This window comes from Triplophysa dalaica, chromosome 6, assembly GCF_015846415.1.
Source record: "Triplophysa dalaica isolate WHDGS20190420 chromosome 6, ASM1584641v1, whole genome shotgun sequence".
Lineage (NCBI taxonomy): Eukaryota > Metazoa > Chordata > Actinopteri > Cypriniformes > Nemacheilidae > Triplophysa > Triplophysa dalaica.
The window spans coordinates 13,384,746-13,397,827 of record NC_079547.1 but is presented as its reverse complement, the minus strand read 5'-3'; the positions used below and the strand labels follow the sequence as shown (position 1 = coordinate 13,397,827).

The window sequence follows — 13,082 nt, the reverse complement described above, 5'->3', positions numbered from 1 at the left end:
GCCGTAGGCTGACACATGCAGTCTACCACTGGTTGCGTGATCGATGTATGTTGACATTCATTCTAGGTCAAAAGCTCAATGCGAAGCTGTTCATCTTTGCTCACGACAAGAAAGCAACTGGAGATGCTGGGTATTGAACCCAGGACCTCATACATGCAAAGCATGCGCTCTACCACTGAGCTACATCCCCAAACTGCCAGTGACTGTGTTTGATAAACGAATATAAAACCTGGGGATTGAGCAGATGTGGCTAGATAGGTCAGAGCAAGTGTTTTTTAGTTAACACGGCCCAATCGGTGTAATTTAGTCTGCAACTGGGCTTATGCTTTGTCTTTGAAATTTGTGAAAGGGGAATATTGAATTCTAATCCAACACGAAAGTACCTCTGTGTAAAAGTCTGGTTTCAGAAAGAAATGAGAAACAAAAGTTTCAGGGAAATGTTGCCAGATTCGTCGGGGCAAGCTTTTTTCAATTGAGACGGCCCAATCAATGTATTTTAGGAGAAAACTAGGCTTAAGCTTTGTCTGTGAAATGTGTGAAAGGCGAATATTGAACGATGCTCATTGCTGTCAAAGATAATTTACTTCTTTATCATCCGTCAACGTTTCGGCAGGCGCTTCACAACGACTCTGATAGTTCAGAATAAATTTCACGTTCGTAGTCTCTCTACTTCGTTCACTACACGTTCCACATGGGAGCATCTTCCGGTGCAAAGAAATAGGTTTTCTCAAGCGATCACGTCGAGCCAGCTGTCTTTGCCGTCTGCTTAACGTGGCTCGTTGGTCTAGGGGTATGATTCTCGCTTCGGGTGCGAGAGGTCCCGGGTTCAAATCCCGGACGAGCCCTCCTGTCATTGAATCATAGTTCTTGATTGGCAGTGTATGATCCTCCAGGAGGTTTCTCGAAAGATTGGTTGTATCTGCAAGACAACACATAGAGTCATTGTAATAATCCACAAAGTGTGTCCCATTTCTCTACTTCGTGCACTATGCAATCCACATGGGAGCTTTTTCCGGTACTAAGAACAAGTTGTTTTTCTAGTCTCTTTGACCGGTGTTTGACTTCGTGGCTCGTTGGTCTAGGGATATGAGTCTTGCTTTGGATGCGAGGGGTCCCGGGATTAAATCCCAAACGAGCTCTGCTGCCTGCATCCATACGACTTACTTGTTGTAAGTGTGTTTAACGAAGCTGGAAGACTTTGCTTACAACAAGAAAGCACTCGGAGATGATGGAAAAAAAACAGAGACTCATACATGCAAAACTCCCACTGAGATTCATCTCCGTGTAGCTGGGTTTGACGGGATTTTTTATAGTCATGGTAGACCAAAGGTCTACGGATACATTGCTCGATATGTCAATGCAAGCTGGGTTCAGTTAGAGAGCCCAACTAATTTATTTGAGTCTGATACTTGGCTTTAGCCTTGCATTGTGAAACCACCCCATAGGGCAGTACTGTATAATTCGTTATGTGTACAAAAGTCTCTGAATACCCCCTGCCAACGAACGTATTTAAACACTTTAGTCATTACTGAGAGTACAAATCCTAAAACTGAAGCATACAAAGACATTCAAGGGAACTTTGTGCTTAAAATTTGATCGCAATCGTTTGTGCATCGCTCTTTTCTAATCCAACACGAAAGTACCTCTGTGTAAAAGTCTGGTTTCAGAAAGAAATGAAAAACAAAAGTTTCAGGGAAATGTTGCCAGATTCGTCGGGGCAAGCTTTTTTCAATTGAGACGGCCCAATCAATGTATTTTAGGAGAAAACTAGGCTTAAGCTTTGTCTGTGAAATGAGTGAAAGGCGAATATTGAACGAAAATCAGTTCGATAATCAACAATGGATCTGCGTGTTTTAAAAAAATATAGGTAACGTGTTGGAGATCCTGGGATTTAACCCCGGACGATCAAAGGCTTAGGGAAGCACTGCTCGTGTGACAGAGAAAAGCTATTTTCGATTAGAGGGCCCAAACAATACATTCAGTCGCAAGCCTTACCTTGTGAATCTGGGCTCCAGGGAAGTATTGTCAGACGCTAAGGATCAGCAATGCAGCTGCTTAACCTCCATACAGGAAACAACGTGGAGATGCTGATGATTGATCCCAAGCCCTCACACATGCGAAGCATGCGCTCTACCACTAAGCTACATCTCCACACGTTTGAGATGGCACAAGCGTGTTTTTCATGGAAAACACACATATTGGGCCACGGTTGCTAGATTGGTCGGAGCAAGCTGTTTTGAATCAAGACAGATCAATCAACCAATGCACTTTAGTCAGGAAGTAGGTTTAAACCTTGTCTGTGAAACCAAGCCAAAAGGGAAATACTGTAAGACACTTAGTTCAAGAGTCGCCAAGGCAGCTGCTCAACTTTGCTTACAAAAATAAAACGTTTGTAGATGCTGGGCATGGAGCAAAGGACCTCAAAAATCCCACAAAGACCTGTGCTCTATTTGGCTGCTTCGCGAAACCTAATTGAAAACACCGCCGTAGGCTGACACATGCAGTCTACCACTGGTTGGGTGATCGATGTATGTTGACATTCATTCTAGGTCAAAAGCTCAATGCGAAGCTGTTCAACTTTGCTCACGACAAGAAAGCAACTGGAGATGCTGGGTATTGAACCCAGGACCTCATACATGCAAAGCATGCGCTCTACCACTGAGCTACATCCCCAAACTGCCAGTGACTGTGTTTGATAAACGAATGGAAAACCTGAGGATTGAGCAGATGTGGCTAGATAGGTCAGAGCAAGCGTTTTTTAGTTAACACGGCCCAATCGGTGTAATTTAGTCTGCAACTGGGCTTATGCTTTGTCTTTGAAATTTGTGAAAGGGGAATATTGAATTCTAATCCAACACGAAAGTACCTCTGTGTAAAAGTCTGGTTTCAGAAAGAAATGAGAAACAAAAGTTTCAGGGAAATGTTGCCAGATTCGTCTGGGCAAGCTTTTTTCAATTGAGACGGCCCGATCAATGTATTTTAGGAGAAAACTAGGCTTAAGCTTTGTCTGTGAAATGTGTGAAAGGCGAATATTGAACGATGCTCATTGCTGTCAAAGATAATATACTTCTTTATCATCCGTCAACGTTTCGGCAGGCGCTTCACAATGACTCTGATAGTTTAGAATAAATTTCGCGTTCGTAGTCTCTCTACTTCGTTCACTACACGTTCCACATGGGAGCATCTTCCGGTGCAAAGAAATAGGTGTTCTCAAGCGATCACGTCGAGCCAGCTGTCTTTGCCGTCTGCTTAACGTGGCTCGTTGGTCTAGGGGTATGATTCTCGCTTCGGGTGCGAGAGGTCCCGGGTTCAAATCCCGGACGAGCCCTCCTGTCATTGAATCATAGTTCTTGATTGGCAGTGTATGATCCTCCAGGAGGTTTCTTGAAAGATTGGTTGTATCTGCAAGACAACACATAGAGTCATTGTAATAATCCACAAAGTGTGTCCCATTTCTCTACTTCGTGCACTATGCAATCCACATGGGAGCTTTTTCCGGTACTAAGAACAAGTTGTTTTTCTAGTCTCTTTGACCGGTGTTTGACTTCATGGCTCGTTGGTCTAGGGATATGAGTCTTGCTTTGGATGCGAGGGGTCCCGGGATTAAATCCCAAACGAGCTCTGCTGCCTGCATCCATACGACTTACTTGTTGTAAGTGTGTTTAACGAAGCTGGTAGACTTTGCTTACAACAAGAAAGCACTCGGAGATGATGGAAAAAAAACAGAGACTCATACATGCAAAACTCCCACTGAGGTTCATCTCCGTGTAGCTGGGTTTGACGGGATTTTTTATAGTCATGGTAGACCAAAGGTCTACCGATACATTGCTCGATATGTCAATGCAAGCTGGGTTCAGTTAGAGAGCCCAACTAATTTATTTGAGTCTGATACTTGGCTTTAGCCTTGCGTTGTGAAACCACCCCATAGGGCAGTACTGTATAATTCGTTATGTGTACAAAAGTCTCTGAATACCCCCTGCTAACGAACGTATTTAAACACTTTAGTCATTACTGAGAGTACAAATCCTAAAACTGAAGCATACAAAGACATTCAAGGGAACTTTGTGCTTAAAATTTGATCGCAATCGTTTGTGCATCGCTCTTTTCTAATCCAACATGAAAGTGCCTCTGTGTAAAAGTCTATTTTCAGAAATAATTGAAAAACAAAAGTTTCAGGGGGATGTTGTCAGATTCATTGGGGCAAGCTTTTTTTTTAAATTGAGATGGCCCACTCGATGTATTTCAGTCGAAAACTAGGCTTAAGCTTTGTCTGTGAAATGAGTGAAAGGCGAATATTGAACGAAAATCAGTTCGATAATCAACAATGGATCTGCGTGTTTTAAAAAAATATAAGTAACGTCTTGGAGATCCTGGGATTTAACCCCGGACGATCAAAGGCTTAGGGAAGCACTGCTCGTGTGACAGAGAAAAGCTATTTTCGATTAGAGGGCCCAAACAATATATTCAGTCGCAAGCCTTACCTTGTGAATCTGGGCTCCAGGGAAGTATTGTCAGACGCTAAGGATCAGCAATGCAGCTGCTTAACCTCCATACAGGAAACAATGTGGAGATGCTGATGATTGATCCCAAGCCCTCACACATGCGAAGCATGCGCTCTACCACTAAGCTACATCTCCACACGTTTGAGATGGCACAAGCGTGTTTGTCATGGAAAACACACATATTGGGCCACGGTTGCTAGATTGGTCGGAGCAAGCTGTTTTGAATCAAGACAGATCAATCAACCAATGCACTTTAGTCAGGAAGTAGGTTTAATCCTTGTCTGTGAAACCAAGCCAAAAGGGAAATACTGTAAGACACTTAGTTCAAGACTCGCCAAGGCAGCTGCTCAACTTTGCTTACAAAAATAAAACGTTTGTAGATGCTGGGCATGGAGCAAAGGACCTCAAAAATCCCACAAAGACCTGTGCTCTATTTGGCTGCTTCGCGAAACCTAAATGAAAACACCGCCGTAGGCTGACACATGCAGTCTACCACTGGTTGCGTGATCGATGTATGTTGACAATTATTCTAGGTCAAAAGCTCAATGCGAAGCTGTTCAACTTTGCTCACGACAAGAAAGCAACTGGAGATGCTGGGTATTGAACCCAGGACCTCATACATGCAAAGCATGCGCTCTACCACTGAGCTACATCCCCAAACTGCCAGTGACTGTGTTTGATAAACAAATGGAAAACCTGGGGATTGAGCAGATGTGGCTAGATAGGTCAGAGCAAGCGTTTTTTAGTTAACACGAGTTTTAATCTCGCTTTCTCGGGATTAAATCCCATACGAGCTCTGCTGCCTGCATCCATACGACTTACTTGTTGTAAGTGTGTTTAACGAAGCTGGAAGACTTTGCTTACAACAAGAAAGCACTCGGAGATGATGGAAAAAAAACAGAGACTCATACATGCAAAACTCCCACTGAGATTCATCTCCGTGTAGCTGGGTTTGACGGGATTTTTTATAGTCATGGTAGACCAAAGGTCTACGGATACATTGCTCGATATGTCAATGCAAGCTGGGTTCAGTTAGAGAGCCCAACTAATTTATTTGAGTCTGATACTTGGCTTTAGCCTTGCGTTGTGAAACCACCCCATAGGGCAGTACTGTATAATTCGTTATGTGTACAAAAGTCTCTGAATACCCCCTGCTAACGAACGTATTTAAACACTTTAGTCATTACTGAGAGTACAAATCCTAAAACTGAAGCATACAAAGACATTCAAGGGAACTTTGTGCTTAAAATTTGATCGCAATCGTTTGTGCATCGCTCTTTCTAATCCAACATGAAAGTGCCTCTGTGTAAAAGTCTATTTTCAGAAATAATTGAAAAACAAAAGTTTCAGGGGGATGTTGTCAGATTCATTGGGGCAAGCTTTTTTTAACTTGAGATGGCCCACTCGATGTATTTCAGTCGAAAACTAGGCTTAAGCTTTGTCTGTGAAATGAGTGAAAGGCGAATATTGAACGAAAATCAGTTCGATAATCAACAATGGATCTGCGTGTTTTAAAAAAATATAAGTAACGTCTTGGAGATCCTGGGATTTAACCCCGGACGATCAAAGGCTTAGGGAAGCACTGCTCGTGTGACAGAGAAAAGCTATTTTCGATTAGAGGGCCCAAACAATACATTCAGTCGCAAGCCTTACCTTGTGAATCTGGGCTCCAGGGAAGTATTGTCAGACGCTAAGGATCAGCAATGCAGCTGCTTAACCTCCATACAGGAAACAACGTGGAGATGCTGATGATTGATCCCAAGCCCTCACACATGCGAAGCATGCGCTCTACCACTAAGCTACATCTCCACACGTTTGAGATGGCACAAGCGTGTTTGTCATGGAAAACACACATATTGGGCCACGGTTGCTAGATTTGTGTAGCTGTTTTGAATCAAGAAGGTGCAATAAACCAGTGCACTTTATTCAGGAAGTAGGTTTAAACCTTGTCTGTGAAACCAAGCCAAAAGGGAAATGCTGTAAGACACTTAGTTCGAGACTCGCCAAGGCAGCTGCTCAACTTCGCTTACAAAAATGAAACGTTTGTAGATGCTGGGAATGGAGCAAAGGACCTCCACATCCCACAAAGGCCTGTGCTCTATTTGGATGCTCCGCGAAATCTAAACGAAAACACCGTCATAAGCAGACTGCCACCGGTTGAGTGCTTGATGCGATTTCTTCTAGGCCAAAGCCCAATACGAAGCTGATCAACTTTGCTAATGACAAGACGGCAACTGGAGATGATGGGGCTTGAACCCAGGACCTCATACATGCAAAGCATGCGCTCTACCACTGAGCTACATCCCCAATATCAGTGAGTGCGTTTTATAGAGTCACGGAAAACCCGGCGATTGGGCAGATGTGGCTTAATAGGTCAGAGCAAGCGATTTTTAGTGTACACGTTCAAATCGTTGAAAATTAGTCTACAACTGGGCTCATGCTTTGTCTGTGGAATGTGTGAGATGGGAATATTGAACGATGCTCAGTTCAAAGATCAACACTGGACCTGCTTGATTTTTTTAATGAGCAGCGTCTTGAAGATCGTGGGATGGAACCGAGAGGCTCATACATGCAAAGATGAAGACAATGGCTTTTTATACTCACGTTTGAAGATACGTTTAGGGAAGCATTGTGCGTTATGTCCGGTAAAGCTGTTTTCGGTTAGAGAGCCTAGACAATCCATGTTAACCGCAAGACTCTTAAGTTCAGCAATGCAACGTCAGACGAGAAACAACTTGGAAATGCTGGGGATTGCACCCAGGACCTCGTACATGCAAAGCATGCGCTCTACCACTGAGCTACATCCTCGTACTGCCACGCTGTGCGTTTGTATACAATTATGGAGGAATCTGTGTCATTTAGCCTGCCACTTGAAATTATGCTTTGTCTGTGAAATGCATCATATGGATATATTGAACAATGTTTAATTTCGAACATCGACCAAGCAGCTGCTTGTATTTTTAAACAAGCAACATGTTCGAAACGAGTAATGAAGCCAGAACCTCATACATGCAAGCATGGGCTATGCAACTGGGCGACATCCCCATTAAATTGGCTTCGACCAAGTGTATTTAACACGTTTCTTATCCCCACTGTAGACTTATTACACAATGAGGGCCCGTAACTTCTTGTGTCGGAGCATTGCTTCTTAATTCTCTAATTCTTTCACCGTGCAATCCACACGGGAGCTTCTTTGGGTACAAAGAAATAGGTGTTCTCAAGCGATCAGGTCAGCCCAGCTCTCTTTGAAGTGTGCTTAAAACTGCACGTATTAATTGATGATGTGGCTCGTTGGTCTAGGGGTATGATTCTCGCTTAGGGTGCGAGAGGTCCCGGGTTCAAATCCCGGACGAGCCCTGCTTAATTGAGTAATAGTTCGTGGTTGCCAGTGTTTAATCCTCCAGGAGGTTCCTGTCAGGATTGGTTGTATCTGGTTGACACCGGTCGAGTGTTTTGCAAGACCCAAGGTCAGGGGATACATTGCTCTATATGTCAATGCAAGATGTGTTCAGTTACAGAGCCTAACTAATCAATTTGAGTCTGAAACTTGGCTTTAGCTTTGCGTTGCGAAACCAGCCCATACGGAAGTATTGTATGATCCACTTTGTGTACAAAAGTCTCGGAACAACCCCTAGTAACGAGCGTACTTGGGTCATTACAGTGAGTACAAATCCTAACGCTGCAGCATACAAAGACATTCTAGGGAACTGTGTGGTTATAATTTGATGGCAACCGCTTGTGCAGCGCTGTTTTCAATTCCAACACGAAAGTGCCTCTGTGTAAAAGTCTAGGATCAGAAAGAAATGAAAAACAAAAGTGTCAGGGAAATGATGCAAGATTGGTCGGGGAAAGCTTTTTTCAATTAAGACTGCCCAATCAATGTATTTTAGTCTAAACTAGGCTTAAGCTTTGTCTGCGAAATGTGTGAAAGCGGAATATTGAACGATGCTCAGTTCGATGATCAACAATGGAACTGCGTGTTTTTTTTCAAATATGCAACGTCTTGGAGATCCTGGGATTGAACGCCGGCAAAGCAAAGGCTTAGAGAAGCATTGCTAGTTATTTCTGAGAACGCAGTTTTCGATTAGAGGGCCTAAACATTTTATTTCAGTCGAAAGCCTTTCCTTGTGAAGCCAAGCTCCAGGGTAGTGTTGTAAGAGACTTAAGTTCAACAACGCAGCTGCTTAACCTTCAGATAAGAACAAATTTGGAGATGCTGGGGATTGAACCCAGGACCTCATACATGCGAAGCATGCGCTCAACCACTGAGCTACATCCCCCCACGTCTGCAATGGCATGAGCGTGTTTGTCGTGGAAAACACACGTATTGTGCCGCGGTGCTAGATAGGTCGGAGCGAGGAGCTTTTGAGTCAAGAAGGTGCAATCAACCAGTGCACTTTATTCAGGAAGTAGGTTTAAACCTTGTCTGTGAAACCAAGCCAAAAGGGAAATGCTGTAAGACACTTAGTTCGAGACTCGCCAAGGCAGCTGCTCAACTTCGCTTACAAAAATGAAACGTTTGTAGATGCTGGGAATGGAGCAAAGGACCTCCACATCCCACAAAGGCCTGTGCTCTATTTGGATGCTCCGCGAAATCTAAACGAAAACACCGTCATAAGCAGACTGCCACCGGTTGAGTGCTTGATGCGATTTCTTCTAGGCCAAAGCCCAATACGAAGCTGATCAACTTTGCTAATGACAAGACGGCAACTGGAGATGATGGGGCTTGAACCCAGGACCTCATACATGCAAAGCATGCGCTCTACCACTGAGCTACATCCCCAATATCAGTGAGTGCGTTTTATAGAGTCACGGAAAACCCGGCGATTGGGCAGATGTGGCTTAATAGGTCAGAGCAAGCGATTTTTAGTGTACACGTTCAAATCGTTGAAAATTAGTCTACAACTGGGCTCATGCTTTGTCTGTGGAATGTGTGAGATGGGAATATTGAACGATGCTCAGTTCAAAGATCAACACTGGACCTGCTTGATTTTTTTAATGAGCAGCGTCTTGAAGATCGTGGGATGGAACCGAGAGGCTCATACATGCAAAGATGAAGACAATGGCTTTTTATACTCACGTTTGAAGATACGTTTAGGGAAGCATTGTGCGTTATGTCCGGTAAAGCTGTTTTCGGTTAGAGAGCCTAGACAATCCATGTTAACCGCAAGACTCTTAAGTTCAGCAATGCAACGTCAGACGAGAAACAACTTGGAAATGCTGGGGATTGCACCCAGGACCTCGTACATGCAAAGCATGCGCTCTACCACTGAGCTACATCCTCGTACTGCCACGCTGTGCGTTTGTATACAATTATGGAGGAATCTGTGTCATTTAGCCTGCCACTTGAAATTATGCTTTGTCTGTGAAATGCATCATATGGATATATTGAACAATGTTTAATTTCGAACATCGACCAAGCAGCTGCTTGTATTTTTAAACAAGCAACATGTTCGAAACGAGTAATGAAGCCAGAACCTCATACATGCAAGCATGGGCTATGCAACTGGGCGACATCCCCATTAAATTGGCTTCGACCAAGTGTATTTAACACGTTTCTTATCCCCACTGTAGACTTATTACACAATGAGGGCCCGTAACTTCTTGTGTCGGAGCATTGCTTCTTAATTCTCTAATTCTTTCACCGTGCAATCCACACGGGAGCATCTTTGGGTACAAAGAAATAGGTGTTCTCAAGCGATCAGGTCAGCCCAGCTCTCTTTGAAGTGTGCTTAAAACTGCACGTATTAATTGATGATGTGGCTCGTTGGTCTAGGGGTATGATTCTCGCTTAGGGTGCGAGAGGTCCCGGGTTCAAATCCCGGACGAGCCCTGCTTAATTGAGTAATAGTTCGTGGTTGCCAGTGTTTAATCCTCCAGGAGGTTCCTGTCAGGATTGGTTGTATCTGGTTGACACCGGTCGAGTGTTTTGCAAGACCCAAGGTCAGGGGATACATTGCTCTATATGTCAATGCAAGATGTGTTCAGTTACAGAGCCTAACTAATCAATTTGAGTCTGAAACTTGGCTTTAGCTTTGCGTTGCGAAACCAGCCCATACGGAAGTATTGTATGATCCACTTTGTGTACAAAAGTCTCGGAACAACCCCTAGTAACGAGCGTACTTGGGTCATTACAGTGAGTACAAATCCTAACGCTGCAGCATACAAAGACATTCTAGGGAACTGTGTGGTTATAATTTGATGGCAACCGCTTGTGCAGCGCTGTTTTCAATTCCAACACGAAAGTGCCTCTGTGTAAAAGTCTAGGATCAGAAAGAAATGAAAAACAAAAGTGTCAGGGAAATGATGCAAGATTGGTCGGGGAAAGCTTTTTTCAATTAAGACTGCCCAATCAATGTATTTTAGTCTAAACTAGGCTTAAGCTTTGTCTGCGAAATGTGTGAAAGCGGAATATTGAACGATGCTCAGTTCGATGATCAACAATGGAACTGCGTGTTTTTTTTCAAATATGCAACGTCTTGGAGATCCTGGGATTGAACGCCGGCAAAGCAAAGGCTTAGAGAAGCATTGCTAGTTATTTCTGAGAACGCAGTTTTCGATTAGAGGGCCTAAACATTTTATTTCAGTCGAAAGCCTTTCCTTGTGAAGCCAAGCTCCAGGGTAGTGTTGTAAGAGACTTAAGTTCAACAACGCAGCTGCTTAACCTTCAGATAAGAACAAATTTGGAGATGCTGGGGATTGAACCCAGGACCTCATACATGCGAAGCATGCGCTCTACCACTGAGCTACATCCCCCCACGTCTGCAATGGCATGAGAGTGTTTGTCGTGGAAAACACACGTATTGTGCCGCGGTGCTAGATAGGTCGGAGCGAGGAGCTTTTGAGTCAAGAAGGTGCGATCAACCAGTGCACTTTATTCAGGAAGTAGGTTTAAACCTTGTCTGTGAAACCAAGCCAAAAGGGAAATGCTGTAAGACACTTAGTTCGAGACTCGCCAAGGCAGCTGCTCAACTTCGCTTACAAAAATGAAACGTTTGTAGATGCTGGGAATGGAGCAAAGGACCTCCACATCCCACAAAGGCCTGTGCTCTATTTGGATGCTCCGCGAAATCTAAACGAAAACACCGTCATAAGCAGACTGCCACCGGTTGAGTGCTTGATGCGATTTCTTCTAGGCCAAAGCCCAATACGAAGCTGATCAACTTTGCTAATGACAAGACGGCAACTGGAGATGATGGGGCTTGAACCCAGGACCTCATACATGCAAAGCATGCGCTCTACCACTGAGCTACATCCCCAATATCAGTGAGTGCGTTTTATAGAGTCACGGAAAACCCGGCGATTGGGCAGATGTGGCTTAATAGGTCAGAGCAAGCGATTTTTAGTGTACACGTTCAAATCGTTGAAAATTAGTCTACAACTGGGCTCATGCTTTGTGTGTGGAATGTGTGAGACGGGAATATTGAACGATGCTCAGTTCAAAGATCAACACTGGACCTGCTTGATTTTTTTAATGAGCAGCGTCTTGAAGATCGTGGGATGGAACCGAGAGGCTCATACATGCAAAGATGAAGACAATGGCTTTTTATACTCACGTTTGAAGATACGTTTAGGGAAGCATTGTGCGTTATGTCCGGTAAAGCTGTTTTCGGTTAGAGAGCCTAGACAATCCATGTTAACCGCAAGACTCTTAAGTTCAGCAATGCAACGTCAGACGAGAAACAACTTGGAAATGCTGGGGATTGCACCCAGGACCTCGTACATGCAAAGCATGCGCTCTACCACTGAGCTACATCCTCGTACTGCCACGCTGTGCGTTTGTATACAATTATGGAGGAATCTGTGTCATTTAGCCTGCCACTTGAAATTATGCTTTGTCTGTGAAATGCATCATATGGATATATTGAACAATGTTTAATTTCGAACATCGACCAAGCAGCTGCTTGTATTTTTAAACAAGCAACATGTTCGAAACGAGTAATGAAGCCAGAACCTCATACATGCAAGCATGGGCTATGCAACTGGGCGACATCCCCATTAAATTGGCTTCGACCAAGTGTATTTAACACGTTTCTTATCCCCACTGTAGACTTATTACACAATGAGGGCCCGTAACTTCTTGTGTCGGAGCATTGCTTCTTAATTCTCTAATTCTTTCACCGTGCAATCCACACGGGAGCATCTTTGGGTACAAAGAAATAGGTGTTCTCAAGCGATCAGGTCAGCCCAGCTCTCTTTGAAGTGTGCTTAAAACTGCACGTATTAATTGATGATGTGGCTCGTTGGTCTAGGGGTATGATTCTCGCTTAGGGTGCGAGAGGTCCCGGGTTCAAATCCCGGACGAGCCCTGCTTAATTGAGTAATAGTTCGTGGTTGCCAGTGTTTAATCCTCCAGGAGGTTCCTGTCAGGATTGGTTGTATCTGGTTGACACCGGTCGAGTGTTTTGCAAGACCCAAGGTCAGGGGATACATTGCTCTATATGTCAATGCAAGATGTGTTCAGTTACAGAGCCTAACTAATCAATTTGAGTCTGAAACTTGGCTTTAGCTTTGCGTTGCGAAACCAGCCCATACGGAAGTATAGTATGATCCACTTTGTGTACAAAAGTCTCGGAACAA

At 43.9% G+C, this 13,082-nt stretch overlaps 13 non-coding genes across 13 annotated transcripts; 5 read left to right on the top strand and 8 right to left on the bottom strand.

The window, feature by feature from the left end:
- Window positions 1-118: 118 nt before the first annotated feature.
- On the bottom strand, window positions 119-190 carry trnaa-ugc (transfer RNA alanine (anticodon UGC)). Its single transcript has one exon. It is a non-coding gene; the product is annotated as a tRNA-Ala (tRNA).
- A 583-nt stretch (window positions 191-773) lies between these two features.
- Window positions 774-845, top strand: trnap-cgg (transfer RNA proline (anticodon CGG)). Its single transcript has one exon. It is a non-coding gene; the product is annotated as a tRNA-Pro (tRNA).
- Window positions 846-2,601: 1,756 nt separating this feature from the next.
- On the bottom strand, window positions 2,602-2,673 carry trnaa-ugc (transfer RNA alanine (anticodon UGC)). The gene has a single exon. It is a non-coding gene; the product is annotated as a tRNA-Ala (tRNA).
- Window positions 2,674-3,256: 583 nt separating this feature from the next.
- On the top strand, window positions 3,257-3,328 carry trnap-cgg (transfer RNA proline (anticodon CGG)). Its single transcript has one exon. It is a non-coding gene; the product is annotated as a tRNA-Pro (tRNA).
- A 1,759-nt stretch (window positions 3,329-5,087) lies between these two features.
- On the bottom strand, window positions 5,088-5,159 carry trnaa-ugc (transfer RNA alanine (anticodon UGC)). The gene has a single exon. It is a non-coding gene; the product is annotated as a tRNA-Ala (tRNA).
- A 1,578-nt stretch (window positions 5,160-6,737) lies between these two features.
- On the bottom strand, window positions 6,738-6,809 carry trnaa-ugc (transfer RNA alanine (anticodon UGC)). Its single transcript has one exon. It is a non-coding gene; the product is annotated as a tRNA-Ala (tRNA).
- A 978-nt stretch (window positions 6,810-7,787) lies between these two features.
- trnap-agg (transfer RNA proline (anticodon AGG)) lies at window positions 7,788-7,859 on the top strand. Its single transcript has one exon. It is a non-coding gene; the product is annotated as a tRNA-Pro (tRNA).
- Window positions 7,860-8,710: 851 nt separating this feature from the next.
- trnaa-cgc (transfer RNA alanine (anticodon CGC)) lies at window positions 8,711-8,782 on the bottom strand. Its single transcript has one exon. It is a non-coding gene; the product is annotated as a tRNA-Ala (tRNA).
- Window positions 8,783-9,213: 431 nt separating this feature from the next.
- trnaa-ugc (transfer RNA alanine (anticodon UGC)) lies at window positions 9,214-9,285 on the bottom strand. The gene has a single exon. It is a non-coding gene; the product is annotated as a tRNA-Ala (tRNA).
- A 978-nt stretch (window positions 9,286-10,263) lies between these two features.
- trnap-agg (transfer RNA proline (anticodon AGG)) lies at window positions 10,264-10,335 on the top strand. Its single transcript has one exon. It is a non-coding gene; the product is annotated as a tRNA-Pro (tRNA).
- An 851-nt stretch (window positions 10,336-11,186) lies between these two features.
- trnaa-cgc (transfer RNA alanine (anticodon CGC)) lies at window positions 11,187-11,258 on the bottom strand. Its single transcript has one exon. It is a non-coding gene; the product is annotated as a tRNA-Ala (tRNA).
- Window positions 11,259-11,689: 431 nt separating this feature from the next.
- Window positions 11,690-11,761, bottom strand: trnaa-ugc (transfer RNA alanine (anticodon UGC)). The gene has a single exon. It is a non-coding gene; the product is annotated as a tRNA-Ala (tRNA).
- A 978-nt stretch (window positions 11,762-12,739) lies between these two features.
- Window positions 12,740-12,811, top strand: trnap-agg (transfer RNA proline (anticodon AGG)). Its single transcript has one exon. It is a non-coding gene; the product is annotated as a tRNA-Pro (tRNA).
- Window positions 12,812-13,082: the final 271 nt, after the last annotated feature.